Source organism: Cervus elaphus, chromosome 15 (assembly GCF_910594005.1).
Source record: "Cervus elaphus chromosome 15, mCerEla1.1, whole genome shotgun sequence".
Classification (NCBI taxonomy): Eukaryota; Metazoa; Chordata; class Mammalia; order Artiodactyla; family Cervidae; genus Cervus; species Cervus elaphus.
In genome coordinates this window covers 13,590,881-13,616,131 of record NC_057829.1, presented here as the reverse complement: position 1 = coordinate 13,616,131, position 25,251 = coordinate 13,590,881, and the positions used below count along the sequence as shown (strand labels likewise).

Genomic DNA, 25,251 nt, shown 5'->3' with positions numbered 1-25,251 from the left:
TGAGTATTCACTGGAAGGACTGATGCTGAAGCTGAAGCTCCAATACTTTGGCCACCTGATGCGAAGAACTGACTCACTGGAAAAGCCCCCGATGCTGGGAAAGATTGAGGGCAGGAGGAGAAGGGGACGACAGAGAATGAGATGGTTGGGTGGCATCACCGATTCAATGGACATGAGTTTGAGCAAGCTCCAGGAGTTGGTGATGGACAGGGAATCCTGGCATGCAGTCCATGGGGTCCCAAAGAGTCAGACACGACTGAGCGACTGAACTGAACTTGGGGTTTTTGTTTTGTTTTCGGTAGAAGTTTTTTTTGTCGTTGTTGATATTTTTAATACTAAGAATTGGAAGCATTTTTTTTTTAACAGAACATTAGCTCCTAGTGTTTAATTCTAAATTTATGTGTGTGTGCGCACACACGCCATGTATTGAAGAAAAGCGTGGAAAAAAACCCCAGATCTTAGGAAAATAGTATCAAAAGAGCCACCAGTGTTGTTTCATAGTCCTTAGCTAAAAGGATTGCTGATCTTTATTGTAACTGAGTTGCCAGAGAGATTGAAAATGGAACCAATTTCTGGAATGGAAAGATGGGAAGGACTAGGGAATGGCATGGAAAGGGCATGTTTAGAAATGGATTATTTATATGCAATATTTCCGCCTGTGTAATGGGAATTTTACACATCTGTTGTACCTAAGGTCCCCACACTTAGGGTCTTCCTCTCAAGGATTGTGCTTATTAGGTTGAAGAGCCTACACTGCATATCCCCGTCCTGCCAATGATTTGCCTTGAGGCTTTTAAAAAGTTACTGGACTTCTCTCAGCCTCCTCTGTCAAGGAGATACTTAAAGTACAGAGACTTAGGAATGTGCTTGTCACAGTACCTGGTACCTAGTACACAACAAATGTTGTAATCATTTATCAATTAATGTACTACTCGTATATATTGAGAATATTTGACAGATTTTTAAAAGTAAAGCAAAACAAACCTGATGTCAGTCATTTAGTAGTGTTAGCCAGAAAAAGCAATTAAGGTAGTAGGCCCCAAAGGGAATATCTTTAGGGTCTGATTTCTAAAATGAAAATTGAAAATAGATTTAAAATATGTTTCCTCAGAGAGTTGTAAGAAGTTGGATGTAGAAGTTCTTCCTTGATCAGCAGCTTCCTATGACACTTCTGTGATTTCCTGGTTCTAGCTCATATCCTGTAATCATGGACTTGTTAATGTGACCTTCCAAGCCCCTAACAAATCAACTGGCCAGTCGTCTCAGTAAGTACCTTTCTCTTCCACAGTGCATAGAGATTTGCTTATCATAAAAATGTTGAAGAAATATTAATAGTGCATACTGCTGCTGCGTCGCTTCAGTCTGTCCGACTCTGTGTGACCCTATAGATGGCAGCCCACCAGGCTCTGCTGTCCCTGGGATTTTCCAGGCAAGAACACTAGGATATTATTAACAATTGATGATTTCTATTTAATAATAATTTGCCATTAATATTGTTGAGGAATTTTCCTTCTACTTACCAAGATTTGCATTAATCTAGGTCTTTACAGCCAATGTTTCACTGAATAATCTAGATAGTCATTGATGCTTGTATGTTAGTGCTAAAAATATAAAAGATCACTTTTTCCCAAGCACTTTAATTGTTTTCTTGATTAAAGAATTATTTTTTTGTTTTAGTACTCTTAAAATAACCACAATATTTTCAGTGCAAGATTTTCATTGACTTTGTAAAGTTTTATAAATATCTAATTTTTTATACATTTTTACATATTCTAATTTTTGACATTGTTTTTCAGTGTGGTAAACATCCCAGAGGTATAAGTTAAATGACTTTTATTGATACATGGTTATCTGTATTTTAAAAATTTTATTTGTTATTCATTTTTTTAGGTGATTTCCAAATGATTCACCCGTGAAAAAGTTTTCTTTTTCACTAAATCTGAATAAAAAGTGATTTAAAAAACGAGAAATATTAAATGATCTGTATACTGTCACCCTGCTTATTTAACTTACATGCAGAGTGAAAGTGAAGTGAAGTCGCTCAGTCGTGTCCGACTCTTTGTGACCCCACGGACTGTAGCCTACCAGGCTCTTCCCTCCATGGGATTCTCCAGGCAAGAGCTGGTTTGGGTTGCCATTTCCTTCTCCAGGGGATCTTCCAAACTCAGGGATCGAACCCGGGTCTCCTGCATTCCAGGCAGACGCTTTAACCTCCGAGCCACCAGGGAAGCCAATTAAATGATAATAGTGCTTAATTATATGTGCGTAGCTATAATAAAGTAAGTAGTATGTGAAGGATGATATTTTGGAATCACTGAAGTTTTATGTATAGTAAATGACAAATATGAAAGTTACTGTGGTTGTATTTATCCTGAACCTTTACTGCTCCTGTCTCTGTTCTGGGGGAAGAGAGAAGCAAGGCAGCCTCTAGTGGCTATAGTGCGTATTACACATACCATTGAAAGGATAATCCTAGGTTATTTAATAGCCCTGACTAAGTGCCCAGGACTGGGCCGAGTACTGGAGAAAGCCTGTCTTGCTGTCCTGGAATCAGCATGAAGTTATAGAGGCAGACATTACTACAAATAGTCAGAGTCATAGCTGTGTAGTTATAAACTAAAGTAAAGGGTTGAGCTTCTGATTTGGACTGAGTAGTCCCTGAGGAAGTGATGCTCGAAAGTGCCGGGGCGGGACTGACTAAGATCCCACTGTTACTATATGAGAGAACTAGATTTTTGTGTTAGCTATTACAGCTTCAGGGTCAAGGTTCTCAAATAAAATGTTTGATTTACTACTTCAGTAAGCTTTAGGATAGTGGAAAATTTGTATTATCCTTTAACACAGACACTTTGATACTTTTTACAGAAAAGTTGTGTGACAACAGTGGTGAAAAGGAAGAACATAAGTGCAGAGAGTTATTTGTAAATGCAAAAGAAAGTGAGAAATGATAGAGATATTTCCTTACTAGTGAACATGATAAGGAGAGTACTCAGGTTACCATGGTAGAGAGGAGTATTTAAGTCAATGGGAGCTTCTCTACATCTAGGTAGATACCATATGTACTTTAGTTGTAAACAGAGCTTAAGATCTTACTGAAATGAATTAAAATGAGTTGAAAAACGAGTTACTTTGCATAACTAAATATGATACCTGATAGAAGAGTTCTGAGCTAGAGAATAGAAGAAAGAATAAGTGAACAGAATATTATGGACAGTTTTGTAATAATTTGACAATTTGGATGAAATGGAAAAATGGACAAAAGGTACAACTACCAAAACTTACTCAGCAAGTAGTAAATAATCTTAGTATCTCTCTGCATATGAAGAAATTGAATTTATAGTTAAAAACCTTCCAACAAAGGAAACTCTGAGCCATTGATATCCTGTTACACAATAAAGGAAGAAATAGTACTAATTCTACACAAACTCTTCCAAAACATGAAAGGTAGTAACACTTCCCAATGCATTGTCTGACACCAAAACCAGAGAAAGACATTACAAAAAAAAATTATAGTCTAAAATCACTAATAAATATTAATTTAAAATGCTAAATATTTTAGCAAATAAAATCCAAGAATATATAGGAAGTATAATACTTAATGATTAAGTTCAGTTTATTGTGGGAACCCTAGCTTGGTTTAACATTTGAAACTCCATCATTGTAGTTTACCACATTAGGAGACACCACATTAGGAGACCCCACACCAGGAGACCCCACGCCAGGAGAGACCTCACACCAGGAGAGACCCCACATCGGGAGAGACCCAGCAGCAGGAGAGACCCCACACCAGGAGGCCCCACACCAGGAAAGACCAAAAGAGAAAAACCAGATGGTCTTGGTCCTCTCACGGGAGAGGATCTCACGTGATCCTCTGACTTTTGCTTTTGTCAAAAGCACTTGACAAAATCTGGCATTTTTCATTCACAACTTTAGAACTGCATATTGAGAGTAAAAAAGAACTTCTTTAATGCTACAAAAGAAATCTATGAAAAAAAAACCCTGAAAAACTGACAACTTTCACCCTAAGACTGGAAACACGGCAGGGATTTCTATTGTTTCCACACCTATTCAACATTACACTAGAAGTCCTGGACAGTACAAGCATGAGACATAAATAAAAAGTATATAGATTGATAAGGATGAAGTCCTTTATTCACAGGTGACATAATTTTTCTCCTTGGAAAATCAAAAGGCATCTACGTAAAAACTACTATAACAAACAGTTTTTCAGTGTTGTGGAATACAAGGTGAATATATAAAAATCAGCGGTAATTTAAAAACTAAGGAGGGGAAACTGAAATAAATACCATTTACAATAACGTCAAAAAGTGAAATATATAGGAATGAACCACAGGGGCATGAGGAAACATTTGAGGGTTATGCGTATGTTCACTCTCCTGTGATTATTATACACTTTAAATATGTACACAGCTTATGACAGGCCAATTATGCCTCAATAAAGCAATAAAAATGCTGTGAAGAACATTACTGGGACACTTCAAAAAGTTGGAGTATAAATGGTAGATTAGGTAAAATACTGACGTTGAGTTTACTGAAGTTGGTAACCACTGTAGGTAATAGGGGAGTATCATTATTGTCAGAAAATAAACACTGAAGTATACACCTGCCTCCCCCCACCCCCGACCCCCCCCCCCCCACACACACACTCACACACGAGAGGGGTAAGTTAAAGAGATGAGGCAAGGACCAGAGAAAAATGGTAATGTTAGAGATATATGGCTAAGGGGTGTATGAATGTTTGTACCATTATTGCAACTTTTCTCTGAACTTGAAATTGTTTTAAAATAAAAATATTAAAAGTCTGTACTAAAGAAAGTGTTGTCATCTACAAAAATTCCCTGGGTAGAACACAAAATACAATCGCCAACAGAAAAGTTAATTCACTGAACTTTAAGAATTTATAAGCACTGCTTTTTGAAAAACACAGTTAAAAAAATGAAAAGGGAATAAAAGAGGATTAAAAAATGTCCATTACATGCATGTAAAGTAGCTCAACATTATTGATCACCAGGGAAATGTAAATTAAAACCACAATAAGTTAACAGACTGGACAAAATCAAACAGATTACAATACCAAGTTTTGGCCAATGTAATGGTTATGTTGTTGAGGATATACTACTCGGTGAAACAAGTCAGTCACAGGAGGACAAATGTGCACATTTCTCCTTGTCTGAGATAATCCAGAAGATAATCCACCCAATGATGGGTTTGGGGTGTGTTGGGGGAAGAAAGTGGTTGTTCAATGGCTGTAAAATCTCGCTTATGCAAAGTGAATAAGTTGTTGAGATCTGATGTATAACAGTGCCTGTAGTTTGAAATACTGTATTTTACACGTAAAAATTTAAGAGGGTAGATCTTATGTTAAGAACTCTCTCTCTCTCTTTTTTTTTTTAAGTCGCTCAGTCATGTCCGACTCTTCGTGACCCCGTGGACTAGAGCCTGCCAGGCTCCTCTGTCCATAGAGTTCTCCAGGCCAGAATACTAGAGTATGTTGCAGTTCCACATCTCCAGGGGATCTTCCCAACCCAGGGACCGAACCCAGGTCTCCCGCATTACCAGCGAATTCTTTACCGTTTGGGCCTCTAGGGAAGCCCTCTTAGCACAACTTGAAAACTTGAAAGCCATGTAGATAAGGCAAGTAGCCGCAAAACAAAGAAGCTTATTGAAAGATGGAGGAAATAAAAAGTGTCCACCAAACGAAGTTTTTCGAGACTGAAAAATGAGGCAGGCAGCTCTAGTCATCAAATAAGTTGAAAACATATTTGTTTGCACTAAGGCTTACCCAGATTTAGTTTTGCTCCCTCTTTCCAGTTTCTCTTGGAGATAGATTAGTTCCTCTGGATATGCTGCTGTACGTTACTTTGGGATTGCTAGTGCACTTCGTGTTCTTCGCCTCCATCTTCGACATTTATTTTACCTCTCCTTTGGTTCATGGAATGATTCCTCAGTTTACGCCCCTGCCTCCCCCAGCAAAACAATTAGTGCTGTTTGTTGCTGATGGCCTGCGAGCACATAAACTCTATTAATTAGATGAAGATGGAAATTCTAGGGCACCATTTGTTAGGTAAGCATGTCAACTGGTACAAAGACATCTCTGGAAATTGTTAGGCTGATACTGTTTATCTCACATTGGGTAGAGGGGTGATGATGAAAAAGAGAGTAGGACACATATGCCTCTGTCTTTGTCATAGAAATTAGCAAATGTGTTTCCTTCTACAGTTACTTCTGTTACTGTGGAAGTTGATACCAGGTAGTCAAAATGCATGACCTTAGCTCCTTGGCCTCACTTGTCCTGATTTCTGAATCCTGGCTTACAACTCAGTATATTATCTTTTTTTCTTTTTTGTAAACTAAGACTGTTCAATTTTTAAGTAATGACAAGCATAAATTTCAGTGAATTGCCAATGACAAATGTATTTAGCTAAAAAATATAAATTTCAATTCAAACTACGTTTTCTGTAAAATAAAGCCTTCCAAATTTACATCACTATGTAATATGATAATTTTGGATTCTGTTAAGTGGCTTTGAAAAGAAATATTTAATTTTTTGGACCTGTGGGGTTCTTGCAATCAATTATTCTTTTTTTTTCATTCATAGCAAGCCCCTCAAAAGCCCTTCCTAATGCTACTGTGGAGAGATTAAAACTCAAATTCAAGGGAAGTTTATCTAAAATTGTCTATCTTTCCCCTGTCCCTACCTGTCATCATTGCTTCCTATCCCTCTACCCTATTTTAATTTTCTTTATAGTACTACTTAGCATGTACAACTTCCACTAAGGCAGGGACTTTGTTTTATACACTACATTATCTCTGGTTCCTAAAACGTAGTAGGCAGTTAATAAATATTTGTTGACTGCTAGAAGAATGAATGAACCTGAAGTCTATGTCAGATTTCCAGGAATAAATTTATGGTGCATCAAAGAAATGCATAATATATTAAAGGATACAAAGAAACAAGCAACTCAGGGCAATAGGAAAATACGAGTAGGAAAATAAGGTTGTCAGGGTTAGGTTCAGTACACAAAAATATGTAACATAAATTTCTATGACTAGTTTAAAAATTGGGGTGATATATTTGGTTGAATTTATTAGTTGTCATAGAGAGGAGAGAAATGTAATTCATTGCAAAGTTAATGACATTAAAATATTCTGGTTGTTAAGGCAAAGATGAGCTTCTCTGACCGCGCCTGTCTCTCCCTGCGGTGTTGTGTGGAGGGCCAAGGGCTCCCCGGTGATGCGCCATGTGTTGTCTGCCATTCTAGCTGCTTCTGAAGCCTTTTTTGGTAGGTTTTCTTTGTTTCTCACTTCATTTTTTAAAAAATACGATCTGATCAAAATGTTTCTCAAGAGAGGTATCCACATTGCTTTATACCTCCCTGTTTTGGCTTGAGTTCAGTTTCCATTATAGAACTGAAGAAGTTAAAAAATATTTCTCTCTTAACATGTGGTGTAATGGTTTTTCAAGCCTTTTACTTTTTATGTATGTATTTTACCAAAGTCTGTTTGGTTATAAGTCGATTAAAAGTATCTAAATCAGCACTTTTAGGTACTTCTCTCCAGAACATTTTGAGAGTTGAGAGTTCAGCTTGAAAACTGTTACAAATGAATCCTGTTTCATAACTTGTTGCTCTGCTGGCCTTTCAACTGCCATGGCATTACTGTTACTTTTGCATTTTTCTCCAGATTTTGCAAATCACCCTTAGACAGCTTAAAGAATGGTGATACATTTTATCAAAAGAAACTTTTGACTTGTTTTAATCTCAAATTTAGAAAGATAATTTAACCCCTATTTGAGAGTATAGCTGGTTCCTCTCAATTTTTTTATTTTGAAAAACTTTTAACTAGAAAATGTTAAAAGGATTATATTATGAATATTCATCTGTATATCCTTAATCTAGATATGACCATTTTTCATATTTGCATTCTCTGTCCCAACACACACATACACACATATACACACTTAAACTTTAATTATTTTTTCCTGAATAATTTGAAAGCAAAATATTTTAACATTTTACCCCTAAACACTTTAGTGTGTATCTCCTAAGAACAAGGACTTAAACATGATCACAACACCGTCATCACACCTAATAAAATTTAACATTGACAAAGTAATACTTTGTGTATCAGTGATTTCTCATATAACACAACGTTTCAATACTTTGTGACTTAGAGCTGTAGCGTGTATTTTGTTTTGTGATTCTGTGCAGTGGTTGGGTGGTTCCTTGTCTAAGAAAGTTCCTTGGGCTTTCTTATGCCACGGAATCAGTCTGGTGGGAGGAACTAGACTGAGCCCAGCTGGGATCAGAAAGATTCCTTCTTAAATTTTGACTCCTTCTTTTGATTGGATTTCTTCTGTGGTGATCTTGTTTTTCTAAAGCCTTAACAGAGCATGTGGTCATAGTGTGTGCTGACTCCTTGTCTGTGATACCTTTCAGGAATGTCATAATGGACGAAGGCAGCTGGGGCATCTCTCACACGCGTGTGCCGACCGAGTCTTGGCCTGGGTACGTGGCCATGATTGCAGGGTTTTATGACGATGTCAGCGCAGTTGCCAAAGGTACTGTCTCTTTAGATAGTTTTATCACATGAAGAGATTGATTGCATAAATATTGCTTCTTTAATACTGAATCATGACACAAAGCAAAGTATGTTTTGAGATCCTTTTGACAAGTCATTTAGCTTGCCTAACTCAAACACGCACTGGGACTGACTCAAGAATAAAACTTCAATCTTGTATCATCGTGTCCTGTTGATAGAATATGATTGGGTGGATCTCTGGTTTTCCTAGATGTTAACTCTCAAAAGTTCAAAAGTGATTCTGTATTTTAGTAAGAAGTCAATTAACTGCTATAAGCTTTTTTTTAAAAAAAAATGTAATATAATACAGATAACAAAATCTGTTGTAAGTTTTGCATTTGTTCTGCAGTTAATCCTCTTTGTTATCATTTGAAAAATACTTCTTCAGGAGCCATACCAATACTTCACCATTTAAATATTACTATTGTCATTGTTTGGTTTTTTTTTCTCAATTACCTGAAGGCTGGAAGGAAAATCCTGCAGAATTTTATTCTCTTCTTAATGAAACCAGGTACACACAGTCCTGGGGAAGCCCAGACATCCTGACTATGTTTGCCAAAGGTAGGAGTCGCTGATTCTATTTCCCCAGATACTAAGTAGGCAATAAATCAATATGGTAATTTAAAATATATACTACATTTTACTGATTATGAGATACATGTTTTGACACATTTAACATCTTTGAAATGAGTGTATATTATAATAGATGTGTGAGTTTGATTTTTTTTTTCATCTTAGTTGTACTTAAAATGTTGGATTATACAGTTTAAATACCTTGGATTCAGTGAAATGGTATATGATTCTAACATCTGACAGCTTTTTAATCTTGGGTAAGTTAGATAACTTCTCTAAATTTCAGTTTTCTTTTTTGTAAAATGTGATAATAATTTCTATCTTATGGGTTTGTTTTGGGCATTAAATCAGTTAATTCATGTGAAATATTGACCAAAATGCTTATTACAATGATTTCATTATGGTGATGATGTTCACTTACTTTGATTATTAAGAAGTTAGTAGATAATCACATAAAGATTTAAATGTTAAAATTTATATTTATAACTTCTATTTTCATGTATTCAAGATCATGCCATTGAGATTTGTTGTATTTGTTATGTTTCTGTGCATGAATCTGCAAGTATGAGAACATCTCTTGATGAGAAAATTCATTTGCATCATTTTCTAGAATCAGCTGGATTCCACTTGAATTTTATGTTATTAAGTGCTTTTTAGTGAGAGCATTGTAGCATTTCACCTAATGAAAAGCTTTGGACCTTTAGCCATGGGTATAATTATACTATAAATGATAACAATCGGAATTATTAAAGATTATTCTATATCTCAAAAGCAAAAGAGATATTCAGAATTTTCTGTATGACAGTCACAGAACATTAGTACGTAGAGCAGGTCCAAAAGCTCACACTGCCTGCCGTCTATATACTCCCTTAGTTCAGTGCAGTCGCTCGGTTGTGTCCGACTCTCTGCGACCCCGTGGACTGCAGCACGCCAGGCCTCCCTGTCCATCACCACCTCCCGGAGTTTACTCAAACTCATGTCCATTGAGTCGGTGATGCCATCCAACCACCTCATCCTCTGTCATCCCCTTCTCCTCCCATCTTCAATCTTTCCCAGCATCAGGGTCTTTTCCAATGAGTCAGTTCTTTGCATCAGGTGGCCAAAGTATTGATGCTTCAGCTTCAGCATCAGTCCTTCCAATGAATATTCAGGACTGATTTCCTTTAGGATGGACTGGTTGGATCTCCTTGCTGTCCAAGGGACTCTCAAGAATCTTCTCCAACGCCACAGTTCAAAAGCATCAATTCTTCAGTGCTCAGCTTTCTTTATAGTCCAGCTCTGACATCCACACATGACTCCTGGAAAAAACATAGCTTTGACTAAATTGACCTTAGCTGGCAAAGTAATGTCTCTGCTTTTTAATATGCTGTCTAGGTTGGTTATAGCTTTTCTTCCAAGGAGCAAAGAGTTAAGCTTTTTTTGGTAGTGGTGAAGATGAAGTTGCTATGGTTTACCAAATTCACCTCCCTACTTCTGACTACAGTTCATAGGACAGGATCAATGCCTTAACTGGAGACAATCCAGTAGAAGTGTTCCATTTCTTACAGTAACTTGCAGTCTCAGATCTTTACTTGGGATTTGAAGAGTAGAATGGTTGAGGAGTGGAACCAGTATCATTAGAGCTTAGCTTGTCATTATTATAAGAGATTGTCATTATTTTATCTCTTCCTTATGACCTTTAAGAGGCTATCTAACTCAGAAATTCACTAAGTTGATTAGATCCTTAATAAAATCTTACAAGTGTATAAGATTAATATATTTGTTGACCCTTTCAAAGTATTTGGCAATTATCAGTATTTTTTCTCATATATTGAGAAAAATGCATGTATTTTATGAACAAAAGAATTGAAACATTTGAATTTTCTTTTTGGTTGGGGAATTTTGTAAAACAGGTGACTTAATCTGTTTTAGATTGTACCATCCCTAGATGCCCAAATTCTTTGATTAGTTTCATCCTTACTTGAAGACAAACTCTGTTTACTTTTACACTATTGTATACTAACTAGCATTGTGATTTTTTTTCTTAGCATTTTAAATTACAACTCACTTTATCTGTAAAATTGGAAAATGTTACTGTGAGAACAAAAGCAACAGCATATGTTCAAGCATACACCATGGTCCGTGGCATGTCATTAAAAATTTTTCCCCCAAATTTCCTCTTCAGGTGACCTTGGAAACCATATTTTTGTGCACACTTAATGATGCATCCAGTGAGGATTTTGGTGCCCACGATGTAACAAAACTGGACACGTGGGTTTTTGATCATGTGAAGGTATGTGCTGTTGAGTAGCTAACCTGCAGCACACTAGATGTAGGTATTTGTCTAATGTGCACTAGTTGTCTAGTACCTGTACCTAATGTGCTAGAAACTGATTTGTTAATACATGCATCTTAGTTTTTTCTGCTTGGATGAATTTGAAAGTTCCTTACTGTAGCATACTATTTTGAAAAGACTGGATTCTAAGAAATTGCACATTCTACAATAACATACAGGTTTTTAAAAAATAATTTGAAAAAGTAAATCCTTTTCCGTTCCACGCTTCTGACAGTGAAGTGAGCCCTGGATGGGATTCAGGAGCCCCACATTTCATTCCTCGTTTGCTGAATCACCCCAGAATAACCTTCCTGGTCTTTTGTTGACCACAGAACCAGTCTCTTACAAGCAGTGAGGTATGTGAAAGTCTTTTGAATGTTCAAATCTAAGGCATTTATTATAAAATAAGGTAGATATTTTCAATATTTGTAAAGAAAAATTAGATAAGCAAAGAACAAGTTCATAAGTTAATCATAATAAAACATTTGGGTCTCTTTAAGAAATAGAGGGGGGGTTTTTGGACTATTTGTTAGTGACAATCCTCACAGTTTCACCAGGAATCCAATAGAATTTATGTTTTCAAAAATTGTGACAGAATCTCAACTCTTGATATTGGCTGACTCCTATCTATCATTCTCTTCTTTCTCATCTCCAAATTAGACTCATAATTCATCTATTATAAGAGGCATTCATTGACTGACCTTTAGTGATTCTTCTTTTTACCAGTAGTGTCTCTGGACTGACACTGTGGGCTTCTCCATAACAGAGTCATTTTTTATTGTTTGTTTGTAAACAGTTGGTAGGTGCCTGCATATTTATCAGAAATTAAGTGCTCAATATGTTCTTTGATAAACCCTATTTCTTTTCTTAGAATTTTTTTCCTTAAGATTTTCTTTTCTTACTCAAAATGAAAGTGAAAATCTTCAAGTTAGATAAAATCTCTTTACAAAAGTAGCAAATGATTTTGCTAAGTATCACTTCTTAATATAATCAACTTACTTTAGTATTTGTTTCAAGGCCCTTGGCTTCGAACTTCATAAACATAGCTAAAAATGTTCAACATCGTGGATTTGATTCATTGTGGATAAGCAGATATAGTTAGTGGCTGGCTTGATTCTATGCCTTTTTTACCTTATTTCAACACTGCTATTGACCAGAAAAAAAAAATTTCCCTATAATTTCGTAAGATATGATAGAGCATGTACATTAATCAAGTAACAACAAAAATATGAAATCATCCAGAATAAAGAGTGGTGGGAAGGAAAAATATAGGGACTAAGAATATATCTTTAGAAAAGTTCAATCTAAGCTGAACAGTTAGAGGAAGACTTTCCTGTGAGTTTTGAGATAATCTCTGGAGAAGCCTAGGAAACAAAGAAATGGTTGGACCTGGATTGCATATAGAGAAGAGTATCTCAGGCCAACAGCATAATGATAACTTGGGCTCCAAAGGAACTCTGTAATAGAGTAAAAATATTGCTTTAAAGTTTGTTTGTCTCTCAATGAACGATAATGCCAGAAGTAGGCAGCCCAGGATTGATGTAGTCCAAGATTGCCATGGTGGTTCCCCAGTGTCATTAAGATCCGGTCTCTTAAGTGTCTCTTCTGTCCTCAGAGCCTGGACTTAGCTTCTGAGTTGTCTTACGACGGGAGATGCTGGCGTTCCAGCCATTATTTCAGTGTTTTAGGTCAACAATACAAGGAATTGAAAGGGATCTTCTCTTCTACTAAATTAAATTTATTTCAAAAAGATTTTAATAAATAGTTAAATTTATTTCAAAAGGCACATCGTCTTTTGACTGAAGTGTTTGATTTCTGTCTCATTGGCCATAACCAAAAAGGCATAGACAGGTAGCTGTGTGAGAGAGTAAGAAATATGTAGGTTTTAAGTTTGAAGCACTGACATGTTCCCATAAAATCAGAAGTTTTACTTAGAGAAAAAGGGAGAATGCATGCACTCTTCCACAGTGCATAGTAAATATTTAAGTACAAGAAGGAACGAGTGCCTTTGAGCTAAGAAAAAAAATGGGAGTTGGTGGGCATAATTATACTAAATATTGGGAGTGGAGAGGAAGCTAGGAGTGTATTTCACCTCTTGTGTGCAAAAGACCAACTTTTTAAAAGGCAGTGGAAATCTATCAGGTTGAGCTCTGCAAGATTAGTGTTTCATGGTTTCCCAGATCTTGTGTCCACGTCTGAATGACCAGCAGTTTTTACAAAGCTGAGTAATATCAGTCATGAAACAGATTGTAAATTCGACTCCACTCAGTTGCTAAGTTTTTTTGTTTCTTGTCAGCTTCTCAGTTACATCTTTAGAATATAAGTCCTTTCTCTTGAAAAACTTCCCATTTCTATCTAGATTTAAAGTTTCTTAGGGGCTAATTAGAATGTATGTGAAAGCTAGGGCGTCATTTTATGCTTTTAAGGATGATTATGTATATTTATATTTAATTTATATTTATTTATATTTAATTTCATTTGTATTCCTTTTTTTTCCTTCTATTCAGAAATAGGTAGTTTCTCTAATGGCACCATGTATATGTTTTTAATGTTTGTAATAATGAAGAGTTAGTTGAAGGAATACTTCAGACTTTTATTGGAAAGTTAAATACCTTGTTAAAATTAACATCTTATATAGTTAAAGACATTTATGTGAATAATAATTATATATCTTGGTAATCAGGTGACTTAAAAGTACTTTCCATAGGTACTTGCTTATATGTTCATGTGTATGTAAGTACAGGATGAATCCTTTTCTTAGAGGGCTATATGAATCCAGCTTATCATTGTGAAATTAATCATTTTTCATCTGTATTTCCATTTGTTATGTGGACATTTTTCTATCATACCTTGTGAAGCATAGATTTGAGTCTTGGGACGGTAGAAATAGGCTATTTGCAATGTTCCGAGTGAGAGATTATGGTTGAACTTGGGTGCTAACACAGGACAAGAAGCAGGAAAACATTTTAAACTCATAAAGCATTCCTAAATTGTTGCCATTAGTGCTATTTGATTGTTGGCTCATGTCAAAATAGTTCTCCAGTATTATTAGAACTTCATGAAATTGAGATCCCCTTTCTATCAGCTTTTTTCAGCCTAATTATAACACGGAAGATATCTCACTTGTTTTTTGAATATAGATGCCTGAACTGACAAGTACTTTGTGTTGGTAGGTCCTGAGGACAAATTTAAACAAAATAGGACAATTTAATTTGTTAGTTCTGTAGAAGTTTAATTAAATGTTTTCATTGGAAGTACTTTTTAAATAAAATTAATGAACTAGAAAATTTTAACTGATTTGTTACATATAGGAATTCTTTCATGCTGCCAGAAACAACCAATCTTTGTTTTCTAAAGTAAATGAAGACAAAATAGTTTTCTTCTTACATTTATTAGGAATAGACAGATCGACCATCATCAAGGTAATTTTAACACTGTGTTTAATTTCATGGTTTTGAGGGAAATACCTGTTCTGTTTGAACTTTTAAAGTACTGTAATGTTTTCTTTGTGATGATCACAACAGAACTTATCTTTTGAATAACTCTGAAGTAGAATACATTCTAATTTACATGATATGTAGTATGATATTGTGGCTAAAATCGCATGTGCTGTGACCACACTACACACTAATATAAGTAAAATATGTTCTGTACGTGTATTCCATATTACTCATTTATCAAAGCAGAGAGAAAAAGATTATGTTTTAGAAGGATTTTAATAAATTTTGAAACAAAAAGCATTTTTATGGTGCTAGTATTTAATATCACAAAAAGATGTAACTAACTGTTCCTTAGGTTCCATTTAATCAGTGCTATATCTAGCAGATAATATATAAAGTTTTGTATTCTATATTTCAGTAGCACTCCTTATATAAAGCAGCAACTGTTTCTCTCACTTTTGCAAAGCATAAGATAGGAAGAATTCATATTATACTTTTATTTTTCATTTTGGATTAGATTTAGATTAGTCTAACTAACAGTAAAGTCTATTAACGTCCAGTAATGAATACCTCATGCTTCTCTTCTTTAACACAATGCATTGTCTTAAGTAATAAAACTTATACAAAATCACTCCTTGTTCACTTGTATGGAAAGCTTAAAGATAGTTTGTTCAAAATGTATTATATCATATCACAAACACACTAAAGAATGAAAATATTCTATGGTTGAAACAGTGATACTTGTTTGATAAATGTGGCAAGAGCAACATAGTTTACATTATTAGAGACATGAATTTAAAAGTCATCATTGTTGCATTTGAGACTTAAAAAAGCATTCATGAAAATCTATTTGCTAATCAATACTTTTTTAAAAAAATATTTTTGAAAATGATTTCAGATTGTTTTACTTCTTTAAGAGAGGAAAAAAATTTTTTTAACGATCTACAGAGCTCTGATTGAAAAACATTAAGGTTGAAATCTAAAAGTATTTTAGGAGTTACTGACTTTATCATAAATTTGTGTCAAATAAATTGGATTTTGTCAAATTAATGTAATTAATATAATTTAATTTGCTCTCTTAAACAGGGACTATTCAGACAATATTAAATTAGTTGATAAGGAATTCAAAGAAATTGAGTCTACTGTTAAAGATTTTTATGGAAATGATGGGAAAACAGCATTTATCTTTACCGCTGACCATGGAATGACAGACTGGGGTTAGTCTGTCTCTAAGTGATACATACTTTATGATTGAAGTAGTGGTAAATGTAACTTGCAAATATTTTAGGGTATTGAAGAGGATTAGGTGTCTTAGTATATGCAAAGTGTCTAGCACATAATAGTATGCATAAAATGTTAGCGTAAAAAAGACTGATCTTATATAATCTTTCTTCTAACTATGAAAGGAATATATTCTCATCTGACTTCCCAGGTGGCACAGTTGATAAAGAACCCGCCTGCCAGTGCAGGAGACAGGAGACACGGGTTCGGTCCCTGGGTTGGGAAGATCCCCTGGAGTAGGAAATGGCAACCCACTCCAGTGTACTTGCCGGAAAAGTTCCGTGGACAGAGCCTGGAGGGCTACAGTCCACAGGGTTGCAGAGTCGAACACAGCTGAGTGTGTGCATGTGTGCACACCCACCCACACACACACACAGAGACAGAGAAGAACTCCCCAAACCCACATTTATCTACCTAGAAGTAACTGTATGTGATGGCATAGTGCGTGAGTTTAAGGTGGTGTTGCTGCGGGAGCTAGGGCTACTGACTTTGTCCACTAGAGGAGACTGTCCACTCTACCAGACTCCCAAGGCAGACACAGTGTGTGCCCAGAGAGCAAATCAAGGCAAAGCTGAGACTTGGGTCCCCGAATCACAGTGTAGAATTCTGATGAGTGGGTCCCACTTTATAATGGGGTTTTGGCTACACCAGCCAGAGTGGCCGGGAAGAAAAGCAGACCGAGACCCTGCTATCCTCTTCAGAGCAGAGCTGGCCTTGACTGCCCACCCCAAACCTGGCGGCTGTTCCCCAGAGGAGCCTTCCCTGTGGTTTCTGCCTTCAGTCCCACTCTGGTGGCATCTCCTCCAAGCCTTAGTCGTTATGATTCTTAATCTTCTTTCAACCAGAGTCACTCCACGGGTGTTCTGGTTTTTCTTTTTGCCTGTTTGTTGTTGATGCTCTGACTTGCCTTGAGAATATTTTAAAACTAATTGTTAAATAGAGATGCAATCTTTTGGGAGTGTGGTGGCAGAAATTAGCTCTTTATGGGTCAACTCTTTAGAACCAAGTATTAAAAAATATTTAGGTATAGGTTAATCAGGTATAGGTTCATCTTTTTATACTCAACGTTGCTCTTTGTGCCTTATTTGTAGGCTCCCATGGAGCTGGTCATCCTTTAGAGACTTGTACTCCTTTTATCACTTGGGGAGCTGGAATCAAGTTTCCCCAAAAAGTGTCAGCTCAGAAATTTGATGACTCATATTTGCAAGGTAGGAATGCTTACCTTTATTGTTTTTATGAATGTGACATTTTAAAATCAAAAGTTTAATTTTTAAAAATGACTTTTCAAATTATAGCTTTCATTTTTTTATTTCTGACATTACTATTTCTGTGTATTACTTTTGTATAGTTTATATTATTTCATTTATGATATTCAACTTAAAATACACATTATTCTTTGCCTTATGAAAGTTCAAGTGTACTATTCTTTTTTCACAAACTTTATTACTCTAGGACTCAGGTTAAACCTTTGGCTTAAATCTTACCTGCAAAGACTATCAATCAGATAAGCCACATTTATGTCACAATTTACATTTCAAAACTGAACAGATTTTGCCTTGTCTCTAGTACTTTTGAAGGCCTTCTCTGTTGCGCAAGCCTCTTTGTTTCTCAATCCATGATAAAAAGGAATTTCTTTCTTTTTCCTTGGAGCTCTGGTTCTCTTGTAAGGTAAGGGTCTTTTTAGAATTTCAGAGCTTTTACTAATTGGACAAAATAAATTCCTCCCAAATGTCCTTCTCTAGATTAGTTGTGTCGACTCATTCAAAGTACTTGTTAAGAATACAGATTTTTTTAAAATTACAGATTTCTAGACCTTATCACTAGATATTTTGATTCCATGAGTCTGGGTAAGGCCTGGAAATTTTCTTTTTAAAACCTTCTCCAGGGATGTGAACTCATAGCTATATTAGTTGTTTCTGCTAGAAGACTTTTGGGTTTGTATAATAAAGTTTTCTTACGTATTCTTTTTTTAATTTTTTGGACATGTAATTCTCATACTATAAAATTCATGTTTTAAAAGTGTGTAATTGAATTTTTTTTTAGCATATTCACATGATTTTGCCTCTACTGTGCAATTTCATTGCTCTCCCCCACCCCACAAGAAACCCTTATCCATTAGCAGTCACTCCTTACTCCTCTCGCCATTGTATGTATATATCATATTTTGTTCAATCATCTTATGGACATTTGGGTTGTTTCCCACATTTGGGCTATTATTACAATGATGCAGTGAACCTTTGTATAAAATTTTTTGTGTGGATATGTGTTTTTATTTCTCTTGGGTAGATTCCTAGGTGAGTAATAACAGGTCATATATTCCTTACGTTTTATTTTTTGCAAACTGCCAAACTGTTTTCCTGAGCAGCTGCATCATTTTGTATTCCTATACTCTGTTAAATAGATTACTTTTGTTGTTTAGTCACTCAGTCATGCCTGACTCTTTGTGACCCTATGGGCTGTAGCCCGCCAGGCTCCTCTGTCCATGGGGTTTCCCAGACACGAATACTGGGGTGGGTTGCCATTTCCTTCTCCAGGGAATCTTCCTGACCCAGGAATCAAACCCATATTTCCTGCTTGGCAGGCGGGTTCTTTGCCACTGAGCCACCTGGGAAGCCCATTAAATGGATTAGATTGGGTCTAAGTAGAAGCTAGGTTAAATGGGATGTTTGTACTTAGGAAACAGAACTTTATTTTGGCAGTTGATTTCAACCCACTTCAGTATTCTTGCCTGGAGAATCCCCATGGACAGAGAATCCTGGCAGACTGCAGTCCATGGGGTTACAAAGAGTCGGACATGACTGAGCTGCTAAGCACATACTACTTTCACATTTGGGATTAGTGGTGGTAGGAGCATCAGAGCTAAAAAATTTCATGTATTTTGCAAGCAGCTGCCATTACAAAAAAAAGAACAGCTTGGATTGACTAACGGACGGACGGTCGGCCGCCGTAGTGACTCCCTGGAGCGGGACTGTCACTGCAGTCATGTGGCACTTGTTATCGTTGTGCCTTTTGCTTCCATCTTTCCTTCCTTAGCCTTTTGATGTTTTGAATCAATTATCCCCTAATGAGCATTTTGGAAGTTTAATAAACTATTACAGAAAATATCAAATATATATTATTGAGTTACTCTTTTAAAACTCTAGTTTAAAAAAGTTTGCCACTCTGCCTTTTTAGCACCCTCATGGTTCATACTTGGCTTAAAATTGACTGTCCCAATACTTTCTTTTTCCATTGACCACCTGTAATAATAAAATAGCTTCTTTTGTTTTTAATTCTTAACATCAGCACTTATGTTTATTTGTATCTTTCAGAATGGAAGTTGGAGAACTGGAAGAGACAAGATATTAATCAGGTGTTCATTATATTTAATCATGTTCAAATTTAATTTTCTCTCCTATAAGAAGTTTAGAATAAAAAAATCTGGGAAAGAAAATTGTATTAAAGATGATAAAAGATTTTTCTAAAACATTTCAGTTACTAAGAGAAATCCTGCTAGTGTGAATATTTTCACCCCGAGTAATCTTTCTTTGGGCAAAATAAAGCAGCCTCAGATAAAACTGAAAGAAGAAGACTTCCTCCAAATAACACTGGCTAATTACAGAATTATTATGCAAATTGAAATGTGCATGCCTGTTACTTTTGTGTGACTTTTTTGTCATGGTTGCTTTTGTCATGGTTTGCTCAGTTGCTTTCAGCACAGATCTAATAAAACCCCACTATGGGTTTCCTTTCTGTTAGTGTGTCAGTTACTGTTTCTTCTTTATTAAAGCAAGTTTTATCTTTAATTCTACCCCAAAATTTTTACAAACGCAGTGGGGAAAAAGTGACAAGAGTATATAGATTAGAAACCTTACATTATAGGCATCCTTACATTGTAGGAAACCTTACCTTACAGGAAAATGCCTGGCCAGTCTAGTAGAGTTAGACCAGTAGCATCACCTGTAAATAGGAAGCACAGAATTTTCTTGTTGAGGATATGCTATGTAGACAGCTGTCTTCCAAGTGAAAGGCATGGTGTCATTGGTGTGTGTCCTCCAGAATGGCAGGAATATCTTACACCTCCTCCAGGTCACCTCACATGTTCACCTCAGAAGCTGGCTTTCCTTACTGTGGAGGATAAACCAAGCTCTGGGGTCTCATTTTCAGCTGTGTGCTCACAGAAGCCTTTTCTTTCTCAGCATATTAAGAATGGTCTCATCTCTCCAGATGAATGCTTATTACCCAAGCAAATGAAAATGTATAGAATCAGATAGCAGTCTATTAATTTGCAATAAAAATCACTGTCAGGGGGATGGGACTATCTTGAAGTTCATAAAATAAGAGCATATATTATTTATAGCCAGACTGGATCATAATCAAAAACTGAATGCTATTACTCTCTGAATACTGCTTCAGATCTACATTAGATGAGAATTCTGTATTCATTCCTTCTGCCAGCGTTGTTATGTGTTTGCAGTATATTTAAGCACTGTGCAGACATTAACACTAACATTCCACATTGATATATTAACATTAAACTTCATGAGACAGCTGTAATGGTGAATAAAAAGGAGACACAGTCCCTCCCCTAGGAAGCTTATAGTTTAGGAATAAGATAAATTTTACATTTATCTTTACTTATCATACAAATAAATGTAAAATTATAGCAGTGATAAGTACATCAGAAGAGACCTGGGAAGCCATGAGGGTATAGAGCAGATCTATCTGGTGGGCTGTGTGGTCAGCAAAGGTTTCCTGAGAAACTGAGGCTTGAGCCGAGACTGAAGCCTGAGTAGAAGTTGCCAGGCCAGGGCAGGAGGCGGGGAGCTTCTCAGTTCGAGGAGCAGCTTGTGCCCAGAGGTCTGGGAGCGGGTACATGGCATTTCAAAGGATCCTGAAGAAGGCGGCTGAACAGAGCACAGACACCGTGGTTTAATGGGAGGCAGACACTGGACGCGCAGGGCCTTGTGGGCCTGTGGAGTTTATCCTTAAGTTTGGGGAAGCCCTCCTAGTGTTTGAAGCCTGGGGAGTGATGTGATCTGAGGTTTTACTGCAGGATCTTCTCTATGTTGGAGAATAGTTTAGAGGCCAGCATTGGAGGCTGGGGAAGGAGAGGATGCAATCAGGCAGCCAGGGGTGTTGTCAGTTTTCTGTGAGATGGGGCTTGGTAAAGAGGGTGTAGATGGTGAAAGTGAGACAGACTGAGAGCCTGGGACAAAACTCCAACTTTAAATGAGGGCTTGAGAAATCAGCTCTGAATGTTCACTGGAAGGACTGATGCTGAAGCTGAAGCTTCAGTACTTTGGCCACCTGATGAGAAGAGCTGACTCATTGGAAAAGACCCTGATACTGGGAAAGATTAAGGGCAGGGGAAGGGGACAACAGAGGATGAGGTGGTTGGTTGGCATCACTGGCTTGATAGACATGAGTTTGAGTAAACCCCGGAAGTTGGTGATGGACAGGGAGGCCTGGCATGCTGCAGTCCATGGGGTTGCAAAGTGTCAGACACGACTGAGTGACTGAATGAGCTGAACTGAGAAAGTAGAGATTGGAGACACTCTAATGGTGGAGTTACAGATACCCAGAGGGAGTGGTCTGCACAGTGCCGAGTGGTCACATCATTATAATCACAGCAGCGTCTGCAGCAGCTGGTTAGTGCAGGATTATTACACACCAGTACATTATAAATTGTCTCATTCGATCGTGGCGTAATTCTGTAAGGGAGAAACTTTTATTTATTTTTTAACTGACAAGGAAAACTGAAGCATTGGGGAGTTGAAATAACCTGCTCAAGGTCTCAAAGATCACAAGCGAAGTGTTTGTAATTGGGCATTCTGACAGCCAAGCACTTGACTGCCTGAAACATTATCAAGACTAATACAAAAGCAATCAATTAGATGTAGAAAATGGAGGTTTTTAGTTCTGCAGTGAGCACAGCCTAGAGGATGATAAAGAGTCAGAACAAGTTAGAGCTGCCTGAGGACGGATGGGGAGGTGAGGCCATGGAGACCGGAAGCGTGGATGGCTCTTCTGAACACTTGGACCTGGAGGGGGCTCTCCAAAGCCGTGCTTGCGGACTTGTGTCTAAAGAGACTCTTATCCTGCTTGATGTGTTTTTCTAGATTTCACTGTCTGGCCAACCAACCTCCTTCTGCTGTATTCTTTCTTTAATATATATGTGTGTATATATATAAATCTCGTTGAAGTCTACTTTTGCTGTTTATTTTCTGTCTAGTAAGCATCCTTGTCATAATACCCAAAAACTGTTACATTAGGTGGTCAAGCTCTTAGCTTGTAGAATAAGTAACTTTTTTGTTTTATATATTTTACGTTGGGGGCTCCTAGTGGTTTCAAATTGAGGTTTTCTTGAGTTCATGTACCTCTAGCAAATGACATTTTTTTAGAGATAGAGATCAGTATCTGCTGTGTATGGAATAAGTATTTGATGATAATGGATTAAAATGGATATCATGGTTATCTTTCAAAATCCAGTTATACAAATTAAATTACTTGATGTCCTTGTTGATCTGTTGCCATCTTAGATTTAACTTCTTCTGTTTGCAGGCTGAATTTGCATCATTGATGGCAGCTCTTATTGGAGTTCCCTTCCCTCTTAATTCAGTGGTAAAGAGTACAATTTTCTTATCAACTCTCAGAATAAAAGAAAAATTATCATACAGTAAAATTTACTTTTTATGTGTTTCTGAATCCATTTAAAGAAAATTTATTACAAAGATATTGCTGGTTTGCTAAATCAGTGCTCCAGAGACCCAGAACAAAGAAACTCACTGCGGTTCTGTGGCAGAGCCAGTCTGCAGGGTTACCGACTCACACTGTGCCTCTTGTACTGTCTGTTCCTTGACCCTGAAGCTTCAAATTCCAGTGTTTATTAGCATTTGAGTGGTCCAGCCTGGATTACTTGTCTACCCTTCGGTATGGGAAGTCAGGGGACCTCATTAGACTCACTATGCTCCATCTAATATCTCAGCTTCCAGTGGAAATGTTTTTAAGATAGGAACTGGATGCTGAAAAACTACAAGACAAACAGAATCCATTCCCATCAGCCATTCTTTCTAGCCCTTCAAGTCAAAGTTTAAAAAAATAATATCATCTGCCTCGGAACCCTGAGTCATCTGACCCCTGTAGTCATAAATGTGTGTGTATGTCTATAGCTGAAACGAAAGTTTCACAAAACATCCTCACTTTTAAGTATAGTATAATAGTGTGGAGCTTCCCTGGTAGCTCAGTTGGTAAAGAACGTGCCTTCAGTGCAGGAGAACCCAGGTTCGATCCCTGGGTCGAGAAGATCCCCTGGAGAAGGAAATGGCAAACCACTCCAGTATTGCCTGGAAAATCCCATAGACAGAGGAGCCTGGTGGGCTACAGTCCATGGAGTCGCAAGAGCTGGGCACGATTTAGCAACTAAACCCTAATAGCATACTCCTATTTTTCTTATGTCTTTCTTTCTTTTTTTTTTAGTGTGCTGGCTGTGGCCCACCATAGTAGCTTTGTGTGTGTGCAGAGCATTTAGTTCACTGCCTGCCGTATAGTAATCTTTTTATAAATGTTAGGTTTTATTGGACTTAATTCATCTCTTTTGCTTTATTTTATTATATCTATTTTGTGAGAAAAGTAGTAGAACATTTTTCAGTTACGATTTAAAAAAAGATTTTTTAATTATTCCAAGAATTTATTTGTCCATGTCTTATCTCTATTGCTTCCCTTGTAAGTTTGTGTTGTTTTATAAGAATAACCTGAGCTTTGTTAGTACTAATATTAAACCAGTGTTTGTTATTTACAGGGAATCATTCCTGTGGACATGCTTAATACCTCTGATCTCTTCAAAGCAGGGAGCATGTTTACAAATGCAGTTCAGATTCTTGAACAGTTCAAGGTAAAACAAGACCACACACAAATATGGACATGATTCCAATTTTAAAACTGAATATATTTTGTGAAAATACTTGATTTTGTATTTGAAGAAATTATTTTCGTAATGTATTATCTTTAAATTATCTGTACCTGACTAGCGTCCTGCAGTTCCACATTTCTGAGGTACAGTTTTCATGAATCAGTTTGAGGGTGTAAAATTAGCGCTGAGGAGTGTCCCTAACTGTTAGAGTACCACATGTGCTTATAAAGACTGCAAACCAAGTCTCTGTTGATGGAATTTGCCTTGTAGAAGTAGTTATAGAGATTACAACATTTCATGTCGTTCTGTGTATGTTATTATTTGCATTAACAACGTAAAGAAATGACCGTTTGACTGAAACTTTGTTATTCATAATAGTGTTAATGCAGCATAGCTTATTTTGTTTCCTAAGAGTTAAAAAGTATAGCTTAATTCTATGACAGTTTTTTTTTTTGCAGGTTTGATATGCTTCATTCTCAGCTTATTGTAATGGTACTATATAGCATTAACATTTTCTTTAAATATTTATGAAGTAGGATAGTAACCCAAAATTCCATTTATTTCTATCACGGAAGAACCATTTTAATGGATATTTGTATTTCAAAATGAAATTAGTTCATTTTTTTCTCTTTTCTAATATAAAATATTTTCACACTTGGTTCCCAGGTAAAAATGACTCAGAAAAAAGAAGCTACTTTATCATTTTTGTTTACGCCATTTAAGTAAGTCTCTTATGTTTTTTATTAACTTGTAGGAAAGAATTTTTCACTGAGTTTGAAGCTTGACACAATAGATTAGGTACTTAGAAAATTTGTCTTTTTTGTGTACATTAGTGTCATTTTCCAAATGAAAGCCTCTTCTATTGTCTTACAAATAATGAACCAGATGCTATATACCTTTGAGTGGCTCATAGAGGAGATACAGGGGTGCAGAAAGACAGGAAGCATGAAGGAGATAAACTCAGCAGGGCTTGACTGGGAAGGGGCGCAGGCTCTTAGCCTGGCTGACTGGGGAGATGTTCATGCCATTCTGGCTTATAGAAAGAGAGGAGAGCTGGCGTGAGAGGTGAGGCTGAAGGCTACTGAGCTCAACTTGCATTTGAAGATACAGGAATTAGTTAGAAATAGGGATTTGGATCTCAAGATAGAGAT

The 25,251-nt window shown here is 36.6% G+C and overlaps 2 pseudogenes; one reads left to right on the top strand and one right to left on the bottom strand.

The window, feature by feature from the left end:
• The window catches only part of LOC122709205, a 72,757-nt pseudogene extending 71,225 nt beyond the window's left edge, over nucleotides 1-1,532 (bottom strand).
• On the top strand, nucleotides 305-24,826 carry LOC122708890 (annotated as a pseudogene).
• The last annotated feature ends 425 nt before the right edge of the window (nucleotides 24,827-25,251 follow it).